The sequence below is a fragment of the Pseudonaja textilis genome, chromosome 3 (genome assembly GCF_049901715.1).
Source record: "Pseudonaja textilis isolate UNSWEBS1 chromosome 3, rPseTex1.2, whole genome shotgun sequence".
Classification (NCBI taxonomy): domain Eukaryota; kingdom Metazoa; phylum Chordata; class Lepidosauria; order Squamata; family Elapidae; genus Pseudonaja; species Pseudonaja textilis.
The window spans coordinates 65,483,522-65,498,801 of NC_141992.1; the positions used below are offsets into that span (position 1 = coordinate 65,483,522).

At 37.5% G+C, this 15,280-nt stretch overlaps 1 protein-coding gene and 1 long non-coding RNA gene across 6 annotated transcripts in view; one reads left to right on the forward strand and one right to left on the reverse strand.

Annotated features, from left to right (window-relative positions):
* Nucleotides 1-15,280, forward strand: part of NFIA (nuclear factor I A) — a 485,231-nt gene that overhangs the window by 110,295 nt on the left and 359,656 nt on the right. The window lies entirely within an intron of this gene.
* The window catches only part of LOC148126148 (uncharacterized), an 80,591-nt gene that overhangs the window by 31,215 nt on the left and 34,096 nt on the right, over nt 1-15,280 (reverse strand). The window contains exon 5 of the long non-coding RNA XR_015742885.1: nt 3,411-3,466. This is a non-coding gene — a long non-coding RNA (uncharacterized LOC148126148). The remainder of the gene's footprint in view (nt 1-3,410; nt 3,467-15,280) is intronic.

Consider the following 15,280-nt stretch of genomic DNA (forward strand, 5'->3'; position numbering starts at 1 on the left):
TTAGCTAGATTGCCTAAGTCTTTTGCACATCCAAAAATTTATGTCATCCTGCTACAAACTGTAGTTAAGATCTACATGTTCCCAGATTAGAATGAGCTATGGGCTGTAGAGAAAGATGAGGTAATGTTGACAATTTCTGAGACTGCATAATGCAGCAACTTTTGAAAACATAAACTTTCTATCAAGCGTTGTGAATTTTCCCATATTATATGAAAAAAATATGGTGTCCCATTATATCTGGGGTGCCACATTGCAAGATATAAAAGCCCAAGTGCAAGAGCATTTCTTCTATTTGCTATAGATCTTAAATTTGGTTAGGTTTAAAAAGGATAAATGTGCACCACAGACATTTCGCCCTGAGGGATTCTGGGAGTTGAAGTCCACAAGTCTTAAAGTTGCTCTTTGTTCAGATATTTTTTTAAAAGAAGCCACCCTAGGTTGCTTTTGATTCAGGCTGGATTTCTGATACATTTCATGGATACAGCTATTCATTGGGGCAGGAAGGAGAATGATGAAGAATGATTTGCAATTGTTTTTTCAGAAAAATTTTGTTTCAAGTTGACATTCTAGCCTGATTCCCTATCGAAATCCTCATTAGGACTAATCCTGTTTAAGTTTCCAGATCAACAGGCTTGGCTACATGCTATTGCTTAGCTGGGAATCATGGAATACAACATTTGGTATGGTTTCCTGTGTATGCATTTGGAAATATGACCATATAATCCAAGTTTGCTTGCTTTGTTTAATATCCTGCCTTTATTATTTTTAATCAATAACTCAAGACAGATAAAATAGCTAATACTCTTTCCTCCTCTTATTTTCCCAACAATAAGCCTTGTGGTAAGTTAGGCTGAGAGAGAGTGTGTCTGGTCCAAATTCACCCAATTGACTTTCATGGCTAAGATGGGGCTAGAATTCACAAATCTACTGGTTTCTAGCCTGGTACCTTAACCATTAGACACTGGTGTTCTCTCTCATGTATGTGTCTCCTCCTCCTCCTCCTTCTATACAAATAGATGCTTGGCTCTAACTATCAGTTCTATCTTAGGTAAAGGTAAAAATTCCCCTCACACATACCTGCTAGTCATTTCTGGCTCTAGGGGGTGGTGCTCATCTCTGTTACAAAGCTGTCTGTTACCAATGCTGTCCGAAGATGTCTTTGTGGTCATGTGGCCAGCTTGACTAAATGCCACGGAATGCTGCTACCTTCCCATCAAAGTGGTTCCTATTTTTTTACTTGCATTTTTACATGCTTTCAAACTGCTAGGTTGGCAGAAGTTGGGACAAGTGATGGGAGCTCACACCATTACACGGCACTAGGGATGTGAACCGCCAATCTGCCGACCCTTCTGATTAATAAGCTCAATGTCTTAGCCACTGAGCCACCACATCCCTATCTTACTGGTCAGTGGTGGGATTCAAAAATTTTTACTACCAGTTCTTTGGGCATGGCTTGGTGGACATGGCAGGGGAAGGATACTGTAAAATCTCCAGTCAGAGGTGGTATTTTCCAGTTCTCCAAATTACTCAAAAGTTCTGCTACCTGTTCTCCAGAATTGGTCAGAACCTGCTGAATACCACCTCTGTTACTTGTCGTTTATTAGTGGTCCATGCTTGATGATACTTAATCTAAATAATGCCAGCATATTTTCATATAAGCAAGCAGAGAAAGTGAGTTTGTGATAGTGATAGTCACTTCTATAGAATGCTTCATAATCAAGACTTGCACCCCCACTGAAATGGCTACATCATAAATTAGTACATTACTGAATTATTGATTCAGTGGATTCAGTTATTGTGACTAAACAAGAAGGACAAATTGACTTGTATCCCTATTTAATTTGCAATTCTGTCATCACATTGTCCAAGCTTCTAACTTTGTGATAGATGACCATATGGGAAATTTAACTCTTATTCCCGAAAGAAAAATAAATTAACAATCATAAAGCTGAATTTGAAAACTTGTAGATAATGTTTGAGGAAATGTCAAGAATTAAATAAACACCAAACTCCAAGACTCAAGATACTTGACTGGCATTTTTATGATTTTATGAAAGCATGCTAAATTGGGCAAAGCAAAGCAAAGCAAAGATGTTTGCTATATGATTGGTTTTCACTATTTAGGTAGATGGTCGTTTTTTAACCACCAGATTTAGATTCTTGGCTGCAGAAATTGGACAGATATTTATATTATTATATTTTAGCACAGAATCTTGTCTATTTGTAACAACTGATATGTCAGGTTCAAGTAGGAATCAATTAAAAACCAGATTCCAAAAGACATGTAAAGATTTCATTAGTACAGTTAGTGTTATTGAGTTAATCCAATGAGGCACTTGGGTTTATGGGATTTTCTTCATTTCTAATACCTGTGGCTCTCTATATATGTTCTACACCTTTCCAATATACCTACTCCATAATTATGCGTGTATATATTAAAGGTTTTTTTCCAGCTTTTACTCTGATAGCACCATTTCACCTGCTATTTCATCAGTTAACAAAAAAAGAATCTCTTGGGTCCATTGTTGCCATTGTCAGAATATTTTTATCTCAACATATTTAGCACATTTTCCACCTGAACCAATGATTTTTACTTGGCATAGATACAACTTTTACTGTCCACCAATGCAAAATATCTTATGGGAAAATACTGGAGCTCTGCACGCTGCCATGCCAATCCAGCAGGCTTCAACAACACACACTCATTAAATTCCTGCAATCAGGAAATGTTTTATTATGTGCAACAGTGTCTACAAATTATAACAACTAACAAAATGATGCTGGCATTCCCTTTGGATACACTTTAAAAAGCAGGAAGCCAGATTGTTAATCAACAGAGTGACCTATTCATCCAAATTTCTTCACAATTTGCCATGGAAAATAACCATGGAATTATTTATAATGGAGGATAAGTCTCTCTTGTAATCAGATAATCTGCATAATATTTCATGTAACACAACAGAATAAACTTCATGAAAACAAAAATAAGAGGTCAGGTGAGCTTCTATCTTGAACTGTGTGAGGGAAATATGTGACTGGGATCATACAACATGCTCAGTCCAGCCCAAACGAAGAAGACTGTGTTTGCTTTCCTCAGGTAAACATTATAGAAATATGGATCAGGATCACAATCAGAATTCTTTGCCCAGAACAGCAATGGAGATAAATAGGATATGTTGCCAGCTATCAAGCATGAAAGAACAGATCAATGAAGGTGATTTATTGCTAAAAAAACCTTTACAGGGATCTTTTCTACTAACAATTAGACTAGGATCAACGGTACTCAGAATGGGTCAGACTTAGCTCACTTGTGGTGTGATGACCTGGGGCATGACACAAAGGCAACACAGTCACATAAGTAAGAAGAGTCCCTTTAGTATCTCCAATTTTGCTCCCAATGTCCAGGTTACCTTCAACTGGAGAAAAAACTTTCCCAAGAACAGTCTTCAAGTGGAAAAAATTCAGTCTGAAAACAAAGTACATACAAACTGTAAATAAAAATCCACACAAACCACACTGCAGTAATTAACTTGACAGGGCAGGAGAAAGAATTGCAGACTTGAAAGGCCAGAAAAACACACACAGTTGGGAAGATGCCTAGAACCCAGATAAGCCTTAACAATACCAGATAATTCATGATTTGCTCTCAACAGTTGGGTGTGTGCAACTCCCCTTTTTAAACACTGTGTTTCCAGCTGCAGCTAATGAAGGGAATCAGAGTCCTTTCCTCCCCCATAAGCCACACAACGCACGTTGCTCCCTTCTCTGTTCCTCCCTCCATGCCTTTAGGATGAAGAGAGGGTGGGCCTGGGTCTTCTTCCAAATCCCCTCTGCCTTGCTCTACCTCTACCCTGCTCTGCCAGCCGGACTTTGCCCTTCCCCAGTTTCTTCCACAGCCAAAGGACCCATACTCCCACTCCCTGTCAGCTGCTTGAACTCCCCCTTGGAATCAGATTCTGACAGGGGCATCACATGTGGCTATGTAGGGATTCCTAGACTGATCCCTCTTTTCACTTCACCCCTGGTTCTGCCATTCCTTCTCCAACACCACCTTAGATATTACAGAATAATGTCAATCTGCTATATGGTAGTCTTAAATCCAATTATTTAAGATTGGATTGGTGTTTACATTAAGAACTTCCATTTATTTTGTTTGTTTGTTTAATAAATTATTCAAAACTATATTTTCTTGGGATTTGTCTGAATTATGTACAATGGGTTCCATTCATTAGGATTGTCATGGGCTGCAACAATTATCTTGACCACTAGATGGCATTAGAAGTGACCACTAGAACAGTGGTCGCCAACTGGTGGTCCGTGAGAAAATTTTGGTGGTTCGCAGAGAAATGTCACCCACAGAGCACCTCCCCAAAGCAATTAATCCAAGCTGCGCAGAAATACAAGGCTGCGCTGCCTACATTGGCCCATGGGAACCCTCCCGTCCACTCACTTCTTACTTGGCAAACTTGCCTGCTAAGTTGCTATTTTTCTTTTTTTTTTTCCCCTGACCATCAGCTGTTCTGCTGTGCTGGGAGATTTAGATTCGCTAGAAAGCAGGAATCCATTGGATTTCTTGCTTTCTAGCTAATATTTAGATCTTTGGCTCTGCTTAAAAGCAGAGCCGAACCTTCCTTTGCGCTGAAGTTTCTATTATTCAGTGCAGACTCAGGTAGCTGAGGGCAGATAGATAGATCTCTGAATGAATCTGTGATTCTGTGAGCAACTCAATCTGCCAGCCTGCTTTGCCTGATTTTGGGTAAAAGTTGCTCTTCTTTTAATAAAAAATTCAATATTTACATACATAGTGTGTTGTGAGTTAATTTTCTGAGTTTGCTTGCAAGCAAATTTTATGGGTTTGCTTGCAAGCAAATTTTACATGACAGAATCAGGTAGATTTCTGAGTGAATCTGTGATTCTGTGAGCAACTCAATCTGCCTTTCTGCTTTGCCTGATTTTGGGTAAAAGTTGCTCTTTTTTATAAAAAAATTCAATATTTACATAAATATTTATAATATTTACATACAAGCCATACCCAGCCAGTCACATGACCACCAAGCCACACCCACAAATTAGGCCACACCCACAGAACCAGTTAATAACTTTGAATCCCACCCCTGCCTCTGTGTGTTCATGTGTGAGGGAGGGAGGGAGGGAGAGAGAGAGAGAGAGAAGGAGAGGAAAGTTAGATCAGATCTCTCTCTCGATCTCTCTCTCCCTCTCCCACCAACGTCAGCAAGCCACCGTCAATCAAAATTCATATTAGTGGTCCCCTGGATTTAAAATTATGAGTTTGATGGTCCCTGAGGTCCAAAAGGTTAGTGACCCCTGCACTAGAATGATAGCAAAGAGTTGTTTTCTTTATTACTTGGCTGCCACCTAAAGGTCATTTGAATTTTTGTAGTTCAAAAGCTTAAAACAAACTTATTACCATAGCCTGATTCCTCCACCTTATCAAAGTGCAGCAGGGCACATAACTGCCTCTGTTTCCCCTGCAAAAAAAAAAATATTTAGGATGGTTTTGATCATTTGCCACATCTGTTCTTTAGAATTCTTCTTTACATTTGTCTTTCTCACAATGATAACATATGTGTTCTAAACAGTTATTTTTTCCAGTTCTCTGAAGGGAGGTAGAGTATATTTAAGCCAATAATGCATTTATAATAATTATGGATTCAATGTTTCCTAAAATCTTCCATATCCCATCCATTTCTTAACATATGGAAGACTTTATGATAGTCCTGGAGCTGCCTCTTAAAAAATCTTTAATTTGCACATTGTAATTCAACAAAGTCCGAGCATCGGGCATTTGGTGTGAGCACCATGACAATTTCTCAGAATTTCAAGTGTGACTAAGAAGCACCAAGGATTAGAAACTAATTTTCAGATCAGACTTTTTCACACATTTATATAGAGAATCCACAAAGCCCAATTCTGAGGCCATTCAAAGATTGTTTTCCTATAATGTTTTTCTAACGTTAGAGAAGGAAGCTGAAAGAAGCTGATAAGTATCCCAGAAACCAATATAAGAACCTTTTGAATTTTTTTTTCAGTCTGTGTGCTTCAAAACTAAAGGATGGCCCATAAAAAAGTTAATTGAGATCACCGAGTTAATTTTAAGACTTTGCAGGTAAAGATTATCATTTAGTTAAGAAATCGTCCCTGTCCTTTCATCTTACTCTGTGTATTTCAGGGTGCATTGGCATAAACAATCTTGTGCTATTTGTCGAAAAAGCCCATGACAAAACATTGGCTACCATGTCTACATTTCAGAAACGTGAGTCTGCCGAGTCATAATTGAAGGTTTGAGAAGCAAATGATTTGAGTGCTAGTTTTAATTACCGCTTCATGAACTTTAGCGTATGAGGATTGTCACAACTTTCCTTGAGGATTAATTTCAAGCCAGACATTATAGTGCGAAATTATTAACTTGTACTTTGGTTCACCAATTATCTGCATTACAACGTTTATGCAATTAGCTGTTTAAGATGTCATTATATTTGCCATCTGGTACACAGGAGTTTATGCATATGAACAAGCGCGTGTTGAAGTCATTCTCTCACTACGTGACTCTTGTTCTCGCCCAAGACGTTGGTGCAATCCGATGGAGACATTGTGTACAATATATTAATGGCAGGTGCATATCATTGGCCTCATTGTAAAAGAAGGTAGTCTCTTTTCTTTCCTCTTTCCCCCCTCCCCACAATTTAAATGAGGTGTCATAAATGCTGAAAAATGAACTTGGTAGTAAGTAATGTAGCCATGATTCAGGACAGGCTTCAGGCACAGAGTTGAAAGATTTTGATTTTGCTCCTTCTCGTGATTTAAGGATATACAGGTAGTCCTTGACTTATAACCACAATTAAGCACAACATTTCTGTTGCTAAGCAAGAGAGTTAAGAGAGTTTTGCCCAGTGGTGGGATTCAAATTTATTTACTACTGATTCTGTGGGTATGGCTTGGTGAGCGTAGTTTGGTGGGTGTGGCAGGAGAAGGATATTGTAAAATCTCCATTCCCTCCCCACCCTACTAACCTGCTTTCCAGCTCCGTTCTCCTGTGCAGGGCAACAAAAGAAGACCCAGCCGATCAACTGGGACTCAGGAGGCAGAGAATAGATGGGGGCAGGACCAGTCAGAGGTGGTATTTGCCAGTTCTCTGAACTACTCAAAATTTCTGCTACCGGTTCTCCAGAACTGGTCAGAACCTGCTGAATACCACCTCTGGCTTTGCCCCATTTTACAACCTTTCTTGCCACAGTTATTAAGTGAATCAGTGCAGTTATTATGTTAGTAACCTGGTTGTTGAGTGAATCTGGCTCGCCTGTAGACTTTGCTTGTCAGAGGGTCATCCCATGACCCCAGGACACTGTAACCATCAGAAATGTGAACCAAGCCTCCAAATTTTGATCACGTAATAACCGGGATGCTGCAATGGTTTTAAGTGTGAAAAATGGTCATAACTCACTTTTTTTTCAGTGCCGTTGTAACTTTGAACATTCACTAAATGAACTGTTGTAAATCCAGGGCCACCTGGACAAAGTAGTCCTTGTCTTACAACAGTTCATTTAGTGACTGTTCAAAGCTACTAACAATCTGAAAAAAAGTGACTTATGACCATTTTTTTCCAGCTGGACTTTGTTTTTCCTTGAAGACGTTTTGTTTCTCATCCAAGAAACTTCTTCAGTTCTGAGTCAGACAACCATGACCTGGATGGCTGAGAATCTCCATAGATTCTTTTCCACACTTAATGACTACTGCAACATCCTCATGGTCGTGTGATCAAATCCAGATGCTTGGCAATCAGATCATATTTATGGCTGCTGTAGTCTCCGAGTTACTAACTTAATAATGATTCATTTAATAACTGTGTCAAGAAAGGTCATAAAATGGAGCAAAATGCACTTAACAACTACCTTATTTAGAAATGTGGAGTTCAATTGTTGTCGTAAGTCACATAAGTCCACATTATGTGAGTGGGCAAATGGTTCAATTGATAGATCGATGAATCCACTGTAATGGAACATGGTGGACAGAGAAAGTGACAATTGATCTGCTACTTTTAAAGACAAAATATTTTCAGGGGAAAAAAACATGTGCCAAACTTTACTAAGAGGTGCCATTTTTTTACTTTTGAAGCACAAATGTTTGCTTTCATACCTAGAATGAAATATAAAATGATCTGTTCTGCAGAAACTTCTACATTTATCTGATAACCTTCAAACGGTTATGCTAAATAAGCATTTGATATGTTAAATGAAACATTTTTGTTTTCAATTATATTTTCCGATTATTGAATTTGACCATTTTTGAAGAATTTTGGATATATCAGGCACTGATGTAGCCAAGAAAATTGGAAAATGTAATATTACTCTGGTAATCTAGGACTGAATTAAACAATGTATAAAATTTATCAATGTTTGAAAAGGCAATTTTTCCCTACTAATAAAAAACGACACAAAAGTCATTCCACCCAAAATTGTAGCATCCTAGGCTTCTATGAAGTGACTAAAATGTCAGATAAACTCTGAGCTATCAAAACATGCTTTGCTTGATTTTATTGCCATTGTTGTGTGCATTGGCAAGGAAACTTTTATCTGAAGTCATTCTAAATCCTTAAAATAATCATTATAAAGTAATTGATTTAAATCAATTCGTCCGCACTCTGTGTATATTTTCCCACAGAAACATCTTAGCAAAGATTTTTATAGTAGATTTTTTTCATAAAGTTAAGTATTCAAGAAATTCAATACCTAAATCTAATAAATGGCCCAATATGTCCTTTTATATCTTACTACACTCAAACCCAGGAAATGAAAACCTCTTTTAGGCATAGATGGATCTAAATACTGCCAAGAGCTTGATGGAGGTAAGTTGTAACTTCCCAATTAAACTAATAGACTGATAGTCAGCTGAATTCTGATAGATAGATAGATAGATAGATAGATAGATAGATAGATAGATAGATAGATAGAGACAGATATAGATGATATGGGTATAGGTATATATGATATATATATAGCTATAGATATATAGATATACAGATATATATGTGATTTATATGTATATATAGATTATATGCACGGTATATAGGTATATTATAGGCAAAGGCATGGACATAAATATTGATAATAAATTCCCAGTAATACTTTTGAAAATCTGGTAAATTAAAGATCCTTATTCTCCAAATGATCTGAGTTTAGCCAGTGCAATACTTGATAACCTGTCTTCCCATATAGGTATTTTTTCTTGATAATCTGCCAATCCAAATAAAATATCAGATCTATCATACAGCCCAGTCATCTTTCAGTAATCTCTAAGTATTTCCCAGATCTAACACTGTTGGACTTTAAAGACCAAATCTACCAAATCTACCAAGTCCACTCACCTGCTGAGAATCTATTTAAGTACCTGTTATAAATAAACGTAGTCCTCTGGAAAATGCCATTGACTAGATATATATATGACGATGAAAACAAAGGACTTTTTCTATCATCCAGGATACAGGAGTTATTTGGACTAAAAGTTTTTTGGGGGGCTGCCTCCAATTCTCTGAATAAATCACATGGGCCTTCTTCACAAATGCTTTTGGTTCTATTATTTTCAGCAATGAGCACTTGAAATCTATCTACGTTTACTTTTATTAGACTGTAAAAATTAAAGTGGCCTACATTTGTGTAACTTGCTACTCTTAACACACTTTAGTATCGATTTTTCTTTCTTTCCCTATCTTCAGCCCCTGGTACAATATTCTGAATTGGCTGGAACAATGAGAAAGTAAAGGAAACATCTGGGCAAGGTGTGTTTCTAATTAAAATCCTTGAGAGCTACAGTATTCTTTCCATGTATTTATGTCCAATTATCTGGAACTTCACTACTGAATTACATTAAAAGGGCGCCCTCTACTGTCAAATTATATTAAGGGAGTAAAGGGAGAGAGTTTGTTGCCTTAGAACCAGTGATTATAATACACCATTTTCTGTAAGCTCTTCACTTCCAGCAAGAGGAAATGGTCCTGGGGCAAATATTTAAAACATATTAAATTACACCACTCCCTCTCCCACTCTTAACAAAAATCTAATTTCAAAACGGGAAATATATATATAGGGTTAATTTCAAAACGGAAAATTCTCATGCATGTGTGCACTCCAAATGATATTTTAACTCACCAGGTTTTTTAAACACAAAGATTTTAAACACCCAGTTTAGCTAGACACAAAGGCTGTAGTTTAATGACAAGAATAAAGGTTGCTATTTTCAGTGGAGAAAACTGGGTCTTAAATGTAATGCGTTAAATTAATGTCAAAATGATGATATTGTCTGGACCTAATAAGCGGTTTGGGAACAAAGGTCTTGCAATAATCATGAAGCTAGGCTGGACTGACTATCTATCTATCTATCTATCTATCTATCTATCTATCTATCTATCTACCTACCTACCTACCTACCTACCTACCTACCTGTCTATCCATCCATCCAGTGGTCGGATTCAAATAATTTAACAACCAGTTCCTTGCCCTAATGACCGCTAGGTGGGCGTGGGCATGGTGGGTGTAGCCAGGGGGTGCGACAGGCAGCACTCTGCCTCCTGCACCCACTGGGAGCAAAAATGGGCCATGGGGGGGCGCACATACCCTTTGCCCCATTTTGGGCCTAGTGGGCCTCCCTGCAGCCCCCTGGGAGCAAAAACGAATATGTGAGGACTCCTGGAAAGGGTGGTGTGGTGAGGGGAGTGGCCAGCCAGCAATTTAGCAACTGGTTCGGCTGAAGTGGTGCATACTGGTTGAATCCCATCTATCTATCTATCTATCTATCTATCTATCTATCTATCTATCTATCTATCTATTTATCTATCTATCTATCTATCTGATTTCTGAACCCCACCTTTTCCCTCAAAGACTGATGGCAGTTTTTATATCTTGAAAAAGAAAACCACTGCCTGACTCTTGGTGACATTTTTACTTTTCTGAAGTCCCTGCAAAAGTGGTTTAAAGCAAGCTGGAACTGAACTGCCTATGTAATTACTTATCATCATAAATCCATTTAAATAGCTAATAAATTGGGTTAAGAATACTGGGGATATTGTCCTAGGAAAAGTGGATTGCTAGCATTAAAATGTATTACTTGTAAATATAATAAAGGTGGGATACAAATAAATGGATAGAATATGCCTCTCATACATTGCTTCCCTAATTTTTCCCTAGTTGCTTTTATCATGAACTTACCTATGGAAAAGATAAACTGAGCCATTTGGAGTAGAGTACTATAGAAATATTATCAATAAATAAATGTGATCATTAGTTTCTTAATTACATTAATAGAATGGTGCAATACAATAGATCTGTGTTATACATATTAGTGCAGATTTCTTCACCCAGAAAAAGAAACAGTAGAATTTGGTATTTATTCTTTTGACAGAATTCCCATGTTTTTCGGTCAATTATGAGACCTGGAAACAACATTAGGAACTGGTTTAGATTACAGACCTCAAATGACACCAAAATGACTAACCGTGCATTATGATGTCACAATGCAACCTCACCCATTTCTATTTTCATAACAATGTTGCAAACAACTATATCAGAGGGTGGAGTTTGTGTTGCTTCTTTGCAATGTACATTTTATCAATTTGACCCCCTCATAGATGCCTGTGATTTGCACACTGCACTAAACCAACATGTCATTTGCTTCTGTGCAGCCTAGTGGGTTTCCTGAACTCAGTCATTATGTTTTGGGATTTAGCAAGTTATGTAAACAAAATGAGTGGTGGCTTGTTCCTAAAACTTTAGAATTGTAGAGTGGAAGGGGCCATTTAGGCCCTTGTGATCAATCCTCTGCTTAGTACATTGAAGGGTTAAAGTTAAGTAAAGCAGACTGCATGGCCATCTAACCTCAATTCAAACAAATCTAATAATTGGTACTGGTTCTACTGTTCAAATCCTTCTTTTGTTAGAAGCTTTATATATATATATAACAGTCAACAGGAACTCTGCTTTCCAAAGCTTAAATTCATTATTCTATGCCCTGTATTCTGAAATGAGAGGGAGAAGGTCTTGATCTTCTTCCATTCTTTCAGATGTTTGAATGTTTTTTCATCATCCTTCACAGTTGTCTTTTCTCCAAGTTAAACATATTCCACTCATTCAGTCTCCATTAATTGGGCTTAATTTTTAGTCCCTAGAGCAGGGACCCCCAATCCCCAGGCTGTGGCCCCCTAGTGGGTCATGGCTTATTTGCAACCAGGCCAGGCAAGTGGCCGACTGGCGCCCATTCTCATGCGTGCAGCTCACAGGGGAAATTCAATTTTTTTCCCTACCGGTTCTGTGGGCGTGGCTTGGTATAATAGTAATAGCAATCAGGGATTATTTTTTTACCGATTCCACTCATCCCTACCACCTCTCCCAAGCCAGGCAGAGGTGATTGAATTTCACCCCTGGTGCAGCTCAACTTGGGTAAGCGACATGCACACAGCTTAACTTGTTCAAATTGAGCTTCATGCACATGGAAGTGCACGCCGGCCTGCTGTTTGCACAAGTTGAGCTATACACCAGCCTGTCATTCATGTGGCCCAGTTCTCCTCCCCCCCACTGGACCACCAAACCACAAAGGTTGGGGACTGTTAACCTAATGCAGCTTTTTTGTTGTATTTTGAAACTTCTATTTTTTTTTTCTGCATCGATTTAAAGTATGGAAGCCAAAATATAATATAATATTTGAGGTGATGCCTGTCCAGTGAAGAACACAATGGAGTGACTTTATGTGTTTTGGAAATCATAATGTCCTTGATGCAAATCAAAATTGCATATTGTCGTTGGCTTACATTTAGTGTGTGACCAATTACTATTCAAGTTGTTGTTGTTTTTTAAAGAATTTTTTATTTTTGAACAAACATACACAAACAAAACATAAAACAATCTTCCAATTTCATACATACAGTGTGTCAGTTGGTTATAATTTTTTTGTGCATTCTCTCCATAGTTCTCACTTACAATGGTTTGTATAAATTCTCATATTATTAATCTGATATATATGTATACATTATTGTCATTGTTAATCATTTATTGGACTAAACTTTTATTCCTTCATTTTATATGAGATATTCAAAGTTTTAAGTTAATTTGTCATATAACAATTCATATCATCATCCTAAATCCATCCAATAGTAATACATCCTTATATTATATTCTATATAATTCTATTATCCTTATTTTGTAAAATTCTCTAACATATTTCATTTCCATATTTTTTTTCTAACCATTGATAAAATAAATCCCATATCTTATAAAATTGTTAACTTCTTGTTCTCTAATTTCAAATGTCAATTTACTCATTTCATCACATTCCATTATTTTCTTAATAACTTCCTCCTGTGTTGGTATTTTCTCATTTTTCCAATTTTTAGCAAATAAAATCCTCTATTCAAGTTCTTGATACTTGTAAATTTAAATACTTGGAGATTTTCCTAGCTCGGGAAGAGTTCCACTGAAATATAGATAATGAGAGTGCAAACATTTATATATGTGTCCCAGCAAAGCTTCAAAAGTGAAAGAGTCCAGAAGTGGATGTTGCCTTGATGATTTATAATCTGACAGGCTTGAATTATGTCGGGCAAATTGTGGGCAACAACAGTGCCTAGTGGTTGGAGTAATCTGCCAGCATGTTATGCAAAGGTGGTATTCAGCAGGTTCTGACCAGTTCTAGAGAACCCATAGTTCATCATTTGAGTAGTTCAGAGAACCGGCAAATACCACCTCTGACTGGAGATTTTACAGTATCCTTCCCCTGCCATAGAACCAGTAGTAAAAAAAAATGAATCCCACCACTGATGTTATGACACATTTCTTATGTCTGCAAGTGTTATAATAGTCATTATTTGGTCATGTTTTAATTCTGCGTCTGAGCTATCCTTTGATTCTGTGTTGTTTCTGATGTCTTTTAATGAAATGGAACAGGAGAAGGTATTGATTCTTCTTGAACATGCTATGGAAATATTTGAATTTAGCTTTTCTGAGACAGTAAGCTGCAGTGTGTTTTTAGTTACCTAAAACCCTTAATTACCTAAAACCACATTTCCTGCTATGGAAGTAAAGGATTTGATTGTTATATTGGATTTTCTCTAAATTTGGATCTGCCAGCTACTATCCCTCAGTATGGTGATGAGAATCTCCAAGAATGTGAGTTTGTCATTTGTCTCTGTCTCTATAGTGGATTTTATTCTTGGGTATGTATAATTCAGAGTCTTAAAAAATTGTTAACAATTTGGCTTTTCTTCAGTATAACAAAAGTGGACTCGGCATAATTGATACTTCTATGTAATGCATAATAGCTTCTGCTATCTATCCTGATAACCCAATTCTTGTAAAGATCCGATTCACAAAACAATGAATTTGATTTTTTTTTCTGAACAAATAACTCTTTGTCTCCTTCTGTCACTTTTTTGCTCACTTCTGCAAACTACTAAGATTGCTTTGATTCCACACACACACACACACACCCCAACCTTCTGAGCTATTGGTAATCTTCTCCAACTTTTCATTACCTGAAAATTTGATAAGCATTCCTCCAACCTCTTTATCCAAATCATTAATAAAAAAATATTTAAGAGTTAAAGACTAAGGGCTGGAATACTGTACGCATAACCCCACTGTATACCTCTCTCCAGTTATATGGAAGATTGGTGAGCATGCTAAGTATGATTTTTTGAACCTTGCAGCTTATGCTTTTCTACAAGCCATTGTTAAGCAAACATAGTTTAGCAGGATGCATCAACCAGGTCTGTCTGACTCTTCTGTCTGTTCCTCTTTGGCAGCATCCTTTCAGATCTGGATCATATGGAGAAAACCACAGAGAAGGGGTTGTATGGATTGGCTGCAGTTATTATATTGTGCAGGATTAATTTCTCCCCGAGTATACGTGGGTCCAAAATGTTCTTGTGGGACCAACCATTCTTAAAACCACTGTATCAAATGGACAAGTCTGAGCTGCAAAAACGATATTCCTGAGACCCCTTTTTCAACCTCTTGGCTTTCATATATTTTTTTCCGTTACAATGCAAAAAGAGCAGGGCATGATTTGTTCATCTGCGGTAGCCAAAATATACATCCCTTCAGCTAATTCAGTTAATAATACATGGACCTTCAGCAGCCCTTCCTCTCCCTTTTGTATGAATTAAGCAGAAGGCAGCCCAATATTTTTCACTCTGCAAGATCGTGTGTGTGTGCGTGCGTGCGTGCGTGCGTGTGCATGTGCAGCTAGAGGGATATTTTTAAAAGTACACTTTAAATAG